General features: G+C 40.5%; 13 non-coding genes across 13 annotated transcripts; 4 read left to right on the top strand and 9 right to left on the bottom strand.

The window, feature by feature from the left end:
• Window positions 1-13: 13 nt before the first annotated feature.
• Window positions 14-85, top strand: trnac-gca (transfer RNA cysteine (anticodon GCA)). Its single transcript has one exon. It is a non-coding gene; the product is annotated as a tRNA-Cys (tRNA).
• A 997-nt stretch (window positions 86-1,082) lies between these two features.
• Window positions 1,083-1,154, top strand: trnac-gca (transfer RNA cysteine (anticodon GCA)). The gene has a single exon. It is a non-coding gene; the product is annotated as a tRNA-Cys (tRNA).
• A 1,367-nt stretch (window positions 1,155-2,521) lies between these two features.
• On the top strand, window positions 2,522-2,593 carry trnac-gca (transfer RNA cysteine (anticodon GCA)). The gene has a single exon. It is a non-coding gene; the product is annotated as a tRNA-Cys (tRNA).
• Window positions 2,594-2,880: 287 nt separating this feature from the next.
• On the top strand, window positions 2,881-2,952 carry trnac-gca (transfer RNA cysteine (anticodon GCA)). The gene has a single exon. It is a non-coding gene; the product is annotated as a tRNA-Cys (tRNA).
• A 4,753-nt stretch (window positions 2,953-7,705) lies between these two features.
• On the bottom strand, window positions 7,706-7,818 carry LOC133640172 (U5 spliceosomal RNA). The gene has a single exon (XR_009824075.1). It is a non-coding gene; the product is annotated as a U5 spliceosomal RNA (small nuclear RNA).
• Window positions 7,819-8,238: 420 nt separating this feature from the next.
• LOC133639960 (small nucleolar RNA U3) lies at window positions 8,239-8,452 on the bottom strand. Its single transcript, XR_009823880.1, has one exon. It is a non-coding gene; the product is annotated as a small nucleolar RNA U3 (small nucleolar RNA).
• A 364-nt stretch (window positions 8,453-8,816) lies between these two features.
• LOC133640046 (U5 spliceosomal RNA) lies at window positions 8,817-8,929 on the bottom strand. The gene has a single exon (XR_009823953.1). It is a non-coding gene; the product is annotated as a U5 spliceosomal RNA (small nuclear RNA).
• A 420-nt stretch (window positions 8,930-9,349) lies between these two features.
• LOC133639987 (small nucleolar RNA U3) lies at window positions 9,350-9,563 on the bottom strand. The gene has a single exon (XR_009823906.1). It is a non-coding gene; the product is annotated as a small nucleolar RNA U3 (small nucleolar RNA).
• A 334-nt stretch (window positions 9,564-9,897) lies between these two features.
• On the bottom strand, window positions 9,898-10,012 carry LOC133640167 (U5 spliceosomal RNA). Its single transcript, XR_009824070.1, has one exon. It is a non-coding gene; the product is annotated as a U5 spliceosomal RNA (small nuclear RNA).
• Window positions 10,013-10,434: 422 nt separating this feature from the next.
• Window positions 10,435-10,648, bottom strand: LOC133640088 (small nucleolar RNA U3). The gene has a single exon (XR_009823993.1). It is a non-coding gene; the product is annotated as a small nucleolar RNA U3 (small nucleolar RNA).
• A 362-nt stretch (window positions 10,649-11,010) lies between these two features.
• On the bottom strand, window positions 11,011-11,121 carry LOC133640130 (U5 spliceosomal RNA). Its single transcript, XR_009824034.1, has one exon. It is a non-coding gene; the product is annotated as a U5 spliceosomal RNA (small nuclear RNA).
• A 422-nt stretch (window positions 11,122-11,543) lies between these two features.
• On the bottom strand, window positions 11,544-11,757 carry LOC133640200 (small nucleolar RNA U3). Its single transcript, XR_009824103.1, has one exon. It is a non-coding gene; the product is annotated as a small nucleolar RNA U3 (small nucleolar RNA).
• Window positions 11,758-12,119: 362 nt separating this feature from the next.
• On the bottom strand, window positions 12,120-12,230 carry LOC133640154 (U5 spliceosomal RNA). The gene has a single exon (XR_009824057.1). It is a non-coding gene; the product is annotated as a U5 spliceosomal RNA (small nuclear RNA).
• Window positions 12,231-12,553: the final 323 nt, after the last annotated feature.

Below are 12,553 nucleotides of genomic sequence, written 5' to 3'. Positions count from 1 at the left end.
ACTATGCTTGACAGGGGGTGTAGCTCAGTGGTAGAGCATTTGACTGCAGATCAAGAGGTCCCCAGTTCAACTCTGGGTGCCCCCTCTTTAGGGTCCACCATTTTTTCTGAGCTTTAAAAAAAAATAATTCTTGAGCAATTTTTTAAACCCCAAGCATGTTTTCTACAGACAAATCTGCAACATTGCCAGGTGGTGTAGCTCATTGGTAGAGCATTTCACTGCGGATCAAGAAGTCCTGACTCCAGCTCTGGGTGCCACCCCCTAATCAGAGTCCTCTACTTCTTCCAAGTGTTTTCTAATTTTATACAAATTACTTGAGCAATGTTTTAAACCCAAAAAGTGTTTTGTATAATGTAATCAACATACTTAAAAGGGGGTGTAGCTCAGTGGTAGAGCATTTGACTGCAGATCAAGAGGTCCCCATTTCAACTCTGGGTGCCCCCTCATCAGGTTCCTCCACTCCCTTTGAACAAAGTCTCAACTTGTACAACTCATTTTAGTGTTGTTCAAAATCACAAATGCCATTTGTACAATTAAACAAATTTGTAATATCGGATAGGCGTGTTGCTCAGTGGTGGAGCGTTTGACTGCGGGTAAGAAGGTCCCCAGTTCAAATCTGGGCGCCCCCTCATCAGAGTCCTACACTTTTTCCCCTCATCAGTCTCTCATTAGCGTTGTGCAAAACCACAAATGCTATTTGTACAATTGAACACATTTGTAATATCAGACAGGTGTGTTGCTCACTGGTAGAACATTTGACTGCAGAACAAGAAGTGTCCACTTCAAATGTAGTTAGTTTTCCTCTTTACCTTTTGTGGTCAATTCCAATATATACATGTTTTAATGAGCAATGTTCAAAACCTAAAACATAATTTGTACGATGAAACAAGGTTTTTGGACAGGGTTTGCAGCTCACTGGTAGAGCATTTGACTGCAGGTAAAAAGGTCCCCAATTCAACTCTAGGCGCCCCCTCATCAGAGTGCTCCACTTTTTCCGATGGTTTCCTGAGCTTCTCCAATTTTATTGAGCCATGTTTTATACGCAAATCGTGTTATGTAAAATTGAATTACCATGTTTAACAGGGGGTGTAGCTCAGTGGTAGAGCATTTGACTGCAGATCAAGAGGTCCCCAGTTCAACTCTGGGCGCCCCCTCATCAGGTTCCTCCACTACCTTTGAACAAAGTATCAACTTGTACAACTCTTTTTAGGGTTGTTCAAAATCACAAATGCCATTTGTACAATTAAACACATTTGTAATATCGGACAGGCGTGTTGCTCAGTGGTGGATCGTTTGACTGCCGAACAAGAAGTCTCTACTTCATTTCTGGTTACTCTCATAAGTTTTCCTTTTGTCCTTTTGTGGTCAATACCAATACATACAAGTTTTAAAAAGCAATGTTCAAAACCTAAAACATATTTTGTATGATGAAACAAGGTTTTTGGATTGTGTTTGCAGCTCACTGGTAGAGCATTTCACTACGGATAAAAAGGTCCCCAATTCAACTCTAGGCGCCCCCTCATCAGAGTGCTCCACTTTTTCCGATGGTTTCCTGAGCTTCTCCAATTTTATTGAGCCATGTTTTATACGCAAATCGTGTTATGTCTAATTGAATTTATATCTTTATCAGGGGGTGTAGCTCAGTGGAGGACCCTTTAACTGCAGATCAAGAGGTCCCTGGTTCAACTCTGGACCCTCTTCAGGATCCACCACTTTTTCTGAGCTTTAAAAATATTCTTCTATTTTTGAAACCCCAAGCATATTTTGTACAAACAAATTTGCAACATTGCCAGGTGGTGTAGCTCATTGGTAGAGCATTTGACTGCAGATCAAGAAGTCCCGAGTTCAGCTCTGGGCCCCACCCCCTAATCAGAGTCCCTTACTTCTTCTGAGCATTTTTTGTTCTTCTACAATTTTCTTGAGCAATGTTTTAAACCCAAAAAGTGTTTTACAATAGAATCAACATACACAAAAGGGGGTGTAGCTCAGTGGTAGAGCATTTGACTGCAGATCAACAGGTCCCCAGTTCAACTCTGGGTGCCCCCTCAACAGGTTCCTTCACCTTCTGTGAACAAAGTCTCAACTTATACGACTCTCATTAGTGTTGTGCAAAACCACAAATGCTATTTGTACAATTGAACACATTTGTAATATCAGACAGGTGTGTTGCTCACTGGTAGAACATTTGACTGCAGAACAAGAAGTGTCCACTTCAAATGTAGTTAGTTTTATAAGTTTTCCTCTTTACCTTTTGTGGTCAATTCCAATATATACACGTTTTAATGAGCAATGTTCAAAACCTAAAACATAATTTTTACGATGAAACAAGGTTTTTGGACAGTGTTTGCAGCTCACTGGTAGAGCATTTGACTGCAGGTAAAAAGGTCCCCAATTGAACTCTGGGCGCCCCCTCATCAGAGTGCTCCACTTTTTCCGATGGTTTCCTGAGCTTTTCCAATTTTATTGAGCCGTGTTTTATACGCAAATCGTGTTATGTATAATTGAATTACTATGCTTGACAGGGGGTGTAGCTCAGTGGTAGAGCATTTGACTGCAGATCAAGAGGTCCCCAGTTCAACTCTGGGTGCCCCCTCTTTAGGGTCCACCACTTTTTCTGAGCTTTAAAAAATAATAATTCTTGAGCAATTTTTTAAACCCCAAGCATGTTTTCTACAGACAAATCTGCAACATTGCCAGGTGGTGTAGCTCATTGGTAGAGCATTTCACTGCAGATCAAGAAGTCCCGAGTCCAGCTCTGGGTGCCACCCCCTAATCAGAGTCCTCTACTTCTTCCGAGTGTTTTCTTATTTTATACAAATTACTTCAGCAATGTTTTAAACCCAAAAAGTGTTTTGTATAATGTAATCAACATACTTAAAAGGGGGTGTAGCTCAGTGGTAGAGCATTTGACTGCAGATCAAGAAGTCCCCAGTTCAACTCTGGGTGCCCCCTCATCACGTTCCTCCACTCCTTTTGAACAAAATCTCAACTTGTACAACTCATTTTAGTGTTGTTCAAAATCACAAATGCCATTTGTACAATTAAAAAAATTTGTAATATCGGACAGGCGTGTTGCTCAGTGGTGGAGCGTTTGACTGCGGGTAAAAAGGTCCCCAGTTCAAATCTGGGAGCCCCCTCCACTTTTTCGATGGTTTCCTGAGCTTCTCCAATCTTATTGAGCCATGTTTTATATGCAAATTGTGTTATATCGAATTGAATTATTATCTTTATCAGGGGGTGTAGCTCAGTGGAGGACCCTTTGACTGCAGATCAAGAGGTCCCTTGTTCAACCTTGGACCCTCTTCAGGATCCACCACTTTTTCTGAGCTTTAAAAACATTCTTGAGCAGATTTTGAAACCCCAAGCATATTTTCTCCTAAAAATTTGCAACATTGCCAGGTGGTGTAGCTCATTGGTAGAGCATTTGACTGTAGATCAAGAAGTCCTGAGTTCAGCTCTGGGCGCCACCCCCTAATCAGAGTCCCCTACTTCTTCTGAGCATTTTTTGTTCTTCTACAATTTTCTTGAGCAATGTTTTAAACCCAAAAGGTCCCTAGTTCAACTCTGGCCCCTCTTCAGGATCTACCAATTTTTCCGAGCTTTAAAAATTTTCTACAGACAAATCTGCAACATTGCCAGGTGGTGTAGCTCATTGGTAGAGCATTTCACTGCAGAACAAGAAGTGTCCACTTCAAATGTAGTTTGTTTTATAAGTTTTCCTCTTTACCTTTTGTGGTCAATTCCAATATATACACGTTTTAATGAGCAATGTTCAAAACCTAAAACATATTTTGTATATGATGAAACAAGGTTTTTGGACAGGGTAGAGCATTTGACTGCAGGTAAAAAGGTCACCAATTCAACTCTGGGCGCCCCCTCATCAGAGTGCTCCACTTTTTCCGATGGTTTCCTGAGCTTCTCCAATTTTATTTAGCCGTGTTTTATACGCAAATCGTGTTATGTATAATTGAATTACTATGCTTAACAGGGGGTGTAGCTCAGTGGTAGAGCATTTGACTGCAGATCAAGAGGTCCTAAGTTCAACTCTGGGTCCCCCCTCATCAGGTTCCTTCACCTTCTGTGAACAAAGTCTCAACTTATATGACTCTCATTAGTGTTGTGCAAAACCACAAATGCTGTTTGTACAATTGAACACATTTGTAATATCAGACAGGTGTGTTGCTCACTGGTAGAACATTTCACTGCAGAACAAGAAGTGTCCACTTCAAATGTACTTAGTTTTATAAGTTTTCCTCTTTACCTTTTGTGGTCAATTCCAATATATACACGTTTTAATAAGCAATGTTCAATACCTAAAACATATTTTGTACGATGAAACAAGGTTTTTGGACAGTGTTTGCAGCTCACTGGTAGAACATTTGACTGCAGGTAAAAAAGTCCCCAATTCAACTCTGGGCGCCCCCTCATCAGAGTGCTCCACTTTTTCCGATGGTTTCCTGAGCTTCTCCAATTTTATTGAGCCATGTTTTATACGCACATCTTGTTATGTATAATTGAATTAATATGCCTAACAGGGGGTGTAGCTCAGTGGTAGAGCATTTGACTGCAGATCAAGAGGTCCCCAGTTCATCTCTGGGTGCCCCCTCATCAGGTTCCTGCACCTCCTTTGAACAAAGTCTCAACTAGTACAATCCTCATTAGCATTGTTCAAAACCACAAACGCTGTTTTTACAATTAAACACATTTGTAATTTCGGACGGGTGTGTTGCTCAGTGGTACAGCGTTTAACTGCAAAACAAGAAGTCTCCACTTCAAATCTGGTTACGCTCATATGTTTTCCTCTTTACTTTTTGTGGTCAATACCAATACTTACAAGTTTTAAAAAGCAATGTTCAAAACCTAAAACATATTTTGTAAGATGAAATAAGGTTCTTGTATTGTGTTTGCAGCTCACTGGTAGGGCATTGGACTGTGGATATAAAGGTCCCCTGTTCAAATCTGGGCGCCCCCTCATCAGAGTCCTCCATTTTATCCGATGGTTTCCTGAGCTTCTCCAATCTTATTTAGCCATGTTTTATATGCAAATTGTGTTATGTCTAATTGAATTACTATCTTTATCAAGGGGTGTAGCTCAGTGGAGGACCCTTTGACTGCAGATCAAGAGGTCGCTAGTTCAATTCTGGACCCTCTTCAGGATCCACCACTTTTTCTGAGCTTTAAAAATGTTCTTGAGCAATGTTTTAAACCCAAAATGTGTTTTTATAGTGGAATCAACATACATAAAACGGGGTGTAGTTCAGTGGTAGAGCATTTGACTGCAAAAAGAAAAGCACCGGTCAATTGACCGAGGAATTGATTATTGGCAGGGAAATTCAAAGTTTTAAATCAGACCAGATCCATCCATTACCGCATGTTCACCACTGGCTGTAACCTCGGTAATGTTGCAACCGCACACTAAACATTGCAACAGTCAACCGCTGCTCATTGTTATTGTTTTCACAGGGCAGAGAGCGAAAAAAAATTTAGTAAGACTCTTGTTGTTCCTCCCCACGGAAATCTTTAGTAAAAGGCGTCCTGGGCATCCATAACACCTCAGCAATGCCACAGGCTGATTGCCTCCATGCCACGCCGCATTGATGCAGTAATCCGTGCAAAAGGTTTCCCAACCAAGTATTGAGTGCATTAATTGACATTTTCAAATGTTTTATTTTATTTTGCTGTCATAAATCTTTATTTTTTACTTGGTCTGAGAAAATATTCTAATTTTTTGTGATGGGATTTTTGAGTTTTCTTAAACTGTATGCCATAATCAGCAATATTAAAATAATAAAAGGCACATGTTCATGTTTTTAGTTGCATTACAGAAAATGCACAATATTCACAATATTCTAATTTTCTGAGACAGTCCTGTAGTCTTAAAGTTCTAACAATTGCTGAGAGGAAGTCATCTGCAAGACTACTGTTTTCACTCACAGGGTGCATTTTGTTGATGTACAACACATTTTACAGTTTCAAATTTAAAAAAAACCAAGACAGTTCAAATACATTTACTTTCCCCCGATAATATCAAGTGGATTGTAACAAGTTAAAAAAGAAAAGCACTGGTCAATTGACCGAGGACCTGAATATTGGCAGGAAAATTCAAAGTTTTAAATTAGACTGGATCCATCCATTATCAATCGTTCAATCAATCAATGTTTATTTATATAGCCCTAAATCACAAGTGTCTCAAAGGGTTGCACAAGCCACAACGACATCCTCGGTACAGAGCCCACATAAGGGCAAGGAAAACTCACCCCAGTGGGACGTCGATGTGAATGACTATGAGAAACCTTGGAGAGGACCGCAGATGTGGGTAAACCCCCCCCCCCCCCCCCCCCCCCCCAGTGTTGTGTCGTTCGCAAACGATTCGTTCAAAAGAACAAATCTTTTGAGTGAACGTACTGAACCGAATCACTTCATGAACTGATTCGTTCCTTTCTCAGTTCAGTTGAGCTCCGCCGCGACCATGCCGGTATGAGTGGAACTGGCGCATTCTGTGACTCACTGAACCCTCGACGTTGGCGAACGACGCAGCCAATGAGAGGGGGGGGGGAGGGACTGAGCGAACGATTCGTTCACCGTGGATTAACGACATGAATCACTCAGTGAACGACAACGCTCTCGCTCTCTGCTCTGCAGGGGCGGGGGGTAAAGTGTAGGGCAGGCTGTTTTGAGAAGATTTAAAATAAAAATAATAACTAATGTATGTACACATACATAGGCTATTATTTACACAGTTATTGTAACAAAAATACATTTCTCCTTGGGGATCAATTCTGATTCATATTATTATTATTATTATTATTATCCATTCTACTGCAACTGTTGTTGTTGATGTTGTTTAGTAGCTATCATCATCATTATAATAATGCTGATTTGCAATTAAACTGTACTGCTGCTGCAGAAGTGATTCGGTTCACGTACTGAACTGCGGCCACAGTGTGGCGCTGTGTCAGTCACTGATTCTAGTGATTCAGTACAGTCAAAAGAACTGCAGAAGTGATTTGGTTCACGTACTGAACTGCGGCCACAGTGTGGCGCTGTGTCAGTCACTGATTCTAGTGATTCAGTACAGTCAAAAGAACTGCAGAAGTGATTTGGTTCACGTACTGAACTGCGGCCACAGTGTGGTGCTGTGTCAGTCACTGATTCTAGTGATTCAGTACAGTCAAAAGAACTGCAGAAGTGATTCGGTTCACGTACTGAACTGCGGCCACAGTGTGGTGCTGTGTCAGTCACTGATTCTAGTGATTCAGTACAGTCAAAAGAACTGCCGATCCCATGAAAACAAGCCACATGAAAACAAACACACGTCCCCATTATCTCAACACATAAAGTTATGTCTGCACTGTACTGTACTACGCACGCCCCCCCCCTCCCCCCTCCTATGTTTTTATTTTGGGAGAGGGGGGGGGGGGATTCGGTGAACAAATTTTTTGAACGAATCATTTTAAGGAACTGATTCTAGTGATTCAGTACAGTCAAAAGAACTGCCGATCCCATCACTACCCCCCTCTAGGGGAGACCGAAAGCAATGGATGTCGAGTGGGTCTGACATAATATTGAGAAAGTCCAGTCCATATTGGATCTAACATAATACCGCATGTTCACCACTGGCTGTAACCTTGGTATTGTTGCAACAGCACACTAAACATTGCAACAGTTAACCACTGCTCATTGTTACTGTTTTCACAGGAAAGACAAGCCTGCTTCACAGGACATTAAAACATTTAGTTATACTCTTGTTGTTCCTCCCCACAGAAATCTTTAGTAAAAGGCGAAAGATTTATGCAACTTGAAGAGAAACAAGAGTGATCTACAGGCTGAATGTACTTTGGCCGACCCCATTCCCGGCCACACCAAGGTAACACACGGTTTCAAGGTGACACTACTTAACCAACAACTGATGGTATGCAGTCACATTCACAAGCAATGCTGCAGCACCTTACAAATGTCCACAGAGTTTAGTCAAGTATCATCTCGCCTTACTGTAATGGGTACAACGGGTTCTGGTACTTAGCCAAAACACAATAGGCATCAGTTTAATTAGTTTTTCTTCCATTTCCAAATATACACGTTATGGGTGTTTAAGTGCCATGCGGTCGTATGATTTGTTTCCACTGTTCATTGGAAGACTAGTCTTCTCATATCCAACTGAGAATGCTTTAATCAAAGAGTAACATTTTAACAACAAGCCATACATCTTTGAAGAGTTTCTTATTAAAGATGTAGGTAACCACTCTGAACATATTCCCTCCATCAAAACCTCATTAAGAAGCAAAGAACAATCATCAATGACAAAGAACACATGACAGAATCATTGTTCCATGTCAGCTTCATGTTCAGGAAGAAACATCTAATCTCATCATCATGGCTAGCAAGACCTTCACTTTAGAAACACATTTCTCAAGACAATATCTTTAGAAATGATCCCTGAAAGTATAGTCTTAACATTCTAACAATTGCTGAGAGGAAGTCATCTGCAAGACTACTGTTTTCACTCACAGGGTGCATTTTGTTGATGTACAACACATTTTATGGTTTCAAATTTAGAAACACCAAGACAGTTCAAATTAATTAACTTTCCCCCGATGAAATCAAGTGGATTGTAACAAGTTCAAAAAGAAAAGCACTGGTCAATTGACTGAGGACCTGAATATTGGCAGGGAAATTCCAAGTTTTAAATGAGACCGGATCCAACCATTACCGCATGTTCACCACTGGCTGTAAAACCTTGGTATTGTTGCAACCGCACACTAAACATTGCAACAGTCAACCACCGCTCATTATGTATTGTTTTCACATGAAAGAGAAGCCCTGCTTCACAGGGCATTAAAAAATTTAGTAAGCCTCTTGTTGTTCCTCCCCACGGAAATCTTTAGTAAAAGGCGAAAGATTTATGCGACTTGAAGAGAAACGAGAGGGATCTACAGGCTGAATGTACTTTGGCCGACCCCATTCCCGGCCACACCAAGGTAACACACGGTTTCAAGGTGACACTACTTAACCAACAACTGATGGTATCCAGTCACATTCCCAAGCAATGCTGCAGCACCTTACAAATGTCCACGGATTTTAGTCAAGTATCATCTCGCCTTGGTTTAACGGGCAAAACGGGTTCTGGTACTTAGCCAAAACACGATAGGCATCAGTTTAATTCGTTTTTCTTCCATTTCCAAATATTCAAGTTATGGGTGTTTAAGTGCCATGCGGTCGTACGATTTGTTTCCACTGTTCATTGGAAGACTAGTCTCCTCATATCCAACTGAGAATGATTTAATCAAAGAGTAACACTTTAGCAATAAGCCATACATCTTTGAAGACTTTCTTATTAAAGATGTAGGTAACCACTCTGAACATATTCCCTCCATCAAAACCTCATTAAGAAGCAAAGAACAATCATCAATGACAAAGAACACATGACAGAATCATTGTTCCATGTCAGCTTCATGTTCAGGAAGAAATATCTAATCTCATCATCATGGTTAGCAAGACCTTCACTTTAGAAACACATTTCTCAAGACAAAATCTTTAGAAATGATCCCCGAAAGTATAATCTTAACGTTCTAACAATTGCTGAGAGGAAGTCATTTGCAAGACTACTGTTTTCACTCACAGGGTGCATTTTGTTGATGTACAACACATTTTACGGTTTCAAATTTAGAAAAACCAAGACAGTTCAAATTAATTAACTTTCCCCCGATGAAATAAAGTGGATTGTAACAAGTTGAAAAAGAAAAGCACTGGTCAATTGACTGAGGACCTGAATATTGGCAGGGAAATTCCAAGTTTTAAATGAGACCGGATCCATCCATTACCGCATGTTCACCACTGGCTGCAACCTTGGTATTGTTGAAACCACACACTAAACATTGCAACAGTCAACCACCGCTCATTGTTATTGTTTTCACAGGGCATTAAAAAATTTAGTAAGCCTCTTGTTGTTCCTCCCCACGGAAATCTTTAGTAAAAGGCGAAAGATTTATGCGATTTGAAGAGAAACAAGAGTGATCTACAGGCTGAATGTACTTTGGCCGACCCCATTCCCGGCCACACCAAGGTAACACACGGTTTCAAGGTGACACTACTTAACCAACAACTGATGGTATCCAGTCACATTCCCAAGCAATGCTGCAGCACCTTACAAATGTCCACGGATTTTAGTCAAGTATCATCTCGCTTTGGTTTAACGGGCAAAACGGGTTCTGGTACTTAGCCAAAACACGATAGGCATCAGTTTAATTTGTTTTTCTTCCATTTCCAAATATTCAAGTTATGGGTGTTTAAGTGCCATGCGGTCGTACGATTTGTTTCCACTGTTCATTGGAAGACTAGTCTCCTCATATCCAACTGAGAATGCTTTAATCAAAGAGTCACATTTTAGCAATAAGCCATACATCTTTGAAGACTTTCTTATTAAAGATGTAGGTAACCACTCTGAACATATTCCCTCCATCAAAACCTCATTGAGAAGCAAAGAACAATCATCAATGACAAAGAACACATGACAGAATCATTGTTCCATGTCAGCTTCATGTTCAGGAAGAAACATCTAATCTCATCATCATGGTTAGCAAGACCTTCACTGTAGAAACACATTTCTCAAGACAATATCTTTAGAAATGATCCCTGAAAGTATAGTCTTAACGTTCTAACTATTGCTGAGAGGAAGTCATTTGCAAGACTACTGTTTTCACTCACAGGGTGCATTTTGTTGACTTACAACACATTTTACGGTTTCAAATTTAGAAAAACCAAGACAGTTCAAATTAATTTACTTTCCCCCGATGAAATCAAGTGGATTGTAACAAGTTCAAAAAGAAAAGCACTGGTCAATTGACTGAGGACCTGAATATTGGCAGGGAAATTCCAAGTTTTAAATGAGACCGGATCCATCCATTACCACATGTTCACCACTGGCTGTCACCTTGGTATTGTCGCAACCGCACACTAAACATTGCAACAGTCAACCCCCGCTCATTATGTATTGTTTTCACAGGAAAGAGAAGCCCTGCTTCACAGGGCATTAAAAAATTTAGTAAGCCTCTTGCTGTTCCTCCCCACGGAAATCTTTAGTAAAAGGCGAAAGATTTATGCGACTTGAAGAGAAACAAGAGTGATCTACAGGCTGAATGTACTTTGGCCGACCCCATTCCCGGCCACACCAAGGTAACACACGGTTTCAAGGTGACACTACTTAACCAACAACTGATGGTATCCAGTCACTTTCCCAAGCAATGCTGCAGCACCTTACAAATGTCCACAGATTTTAGTCAAGTATCATCTCGCCTTGGTTTAACGGGCAAAACGGGTTCTGGTACTTAGCCAAAACACGATAGGCATCAGTTTAATTTGTTTTTCTTCCATTTCCAAATATTCAAGTTATGGGTGTTTAAGTGCCATGCGGTCGTACGATTTGTTTCCACTGTTCATTGGAAGACTAGTCTCCTCATATCCAACTGAGAATGCCTTAATCAAAGAGTCACATTTTAGCAATAAGCCATACATCTTTGAAGACTTTCTTATTAAAGATGTAGGTAACCACTCTGAACATATTCCCTCCATCAAAACCTCATTAAGAAGCAAAGAACAATCATCAATGACAAAGAACACATGACAGAATCATTGTTCCATGTCAGCTTCATGTTCAGGAAGAAACATCTAATCTCATCATCATGGTTAGCAAGACCTTCACTGTAGAAACACATTTCTCAAGACAATATCTTTAGAAATGATCCCTGAAAGTATAGTCTTAACGTTCTAACAATTGCTGAGAGGAAGTCATCTGCAAGACTACTGTTTTCACTCACAGGGTGCATTTTGTTGACTTACAACACATTTTACGGTTTCAAATTTAGAAAAACCAAGACAGTTCAAATTAATTTACTTTCCCCCGATGAAATCAAGTGGATTGTAACAAGTTCAAAAAGAAAAGCACTGGTCAATTGACTGGGGACCTGAATATTGGCAGGGAAATTCCAAGTTTTAAATGAGACCGGATCCATCCATTACCGCATGTTCACCACTGGCTGTCACCTTGGTATTGTTGCAACCGCACACTAAACATTGCAACAGTCAACCACCGCTCATTATGTATTGTTTTCACAGGAAAGAGAAGCCTTGCTTCACAGGGCATTAAAAAATTTAGTAAGCCTCTTGCTGTTCCTCCCCACGGAAATCTTTAGTAAAAGGCGAAAGATTTATGCGACTTGAAGAGAAACAAGAGTGATCTACAGGCTGAATGTACTTTGGCCGACCCCATTCCCGGCCACACCAAGGTAACACACGGTTTCAAGGTGACACTACTTAACCAACAACTGATGGTATCCAGTCACATTCCCAAGCAATGCTGCAGCACCTTACAAATGTCCACAGATTTTAGTCAAGTATCATCTCGCCTTGGTTTAACGGGCAAAACGGGTTCTGGTACTTAGCCAAAACACGATAGGCATCAGTTTAATTTGTTTTTCTTCCATTTCCAAATATTCAAGTTATGGGTGTTTAAGTGCCATGCGGTCGTACGATTTGTTTCCACTGTTCGTTGGAAGAC

This window comes from Entelurus aequoreus, linkage group LG22, assembly GCF_033978785.1.
Source record: "Entelurus aequoreus isolate RoL-2023_Sb linkage group LG22, RoL_Eaeq_v1.1, whole genome shotgun sequence".
Taxonomy (NCBI): Eukaryota; Metazoa; Chordata; class Actinopteri; order Syngnathiformes; family Syngnathidae; genus Entelurus; species Entelurus aequoreus.
This window is presented reverse-complemented; position numbering and strand designations above follow the sequence as displayed.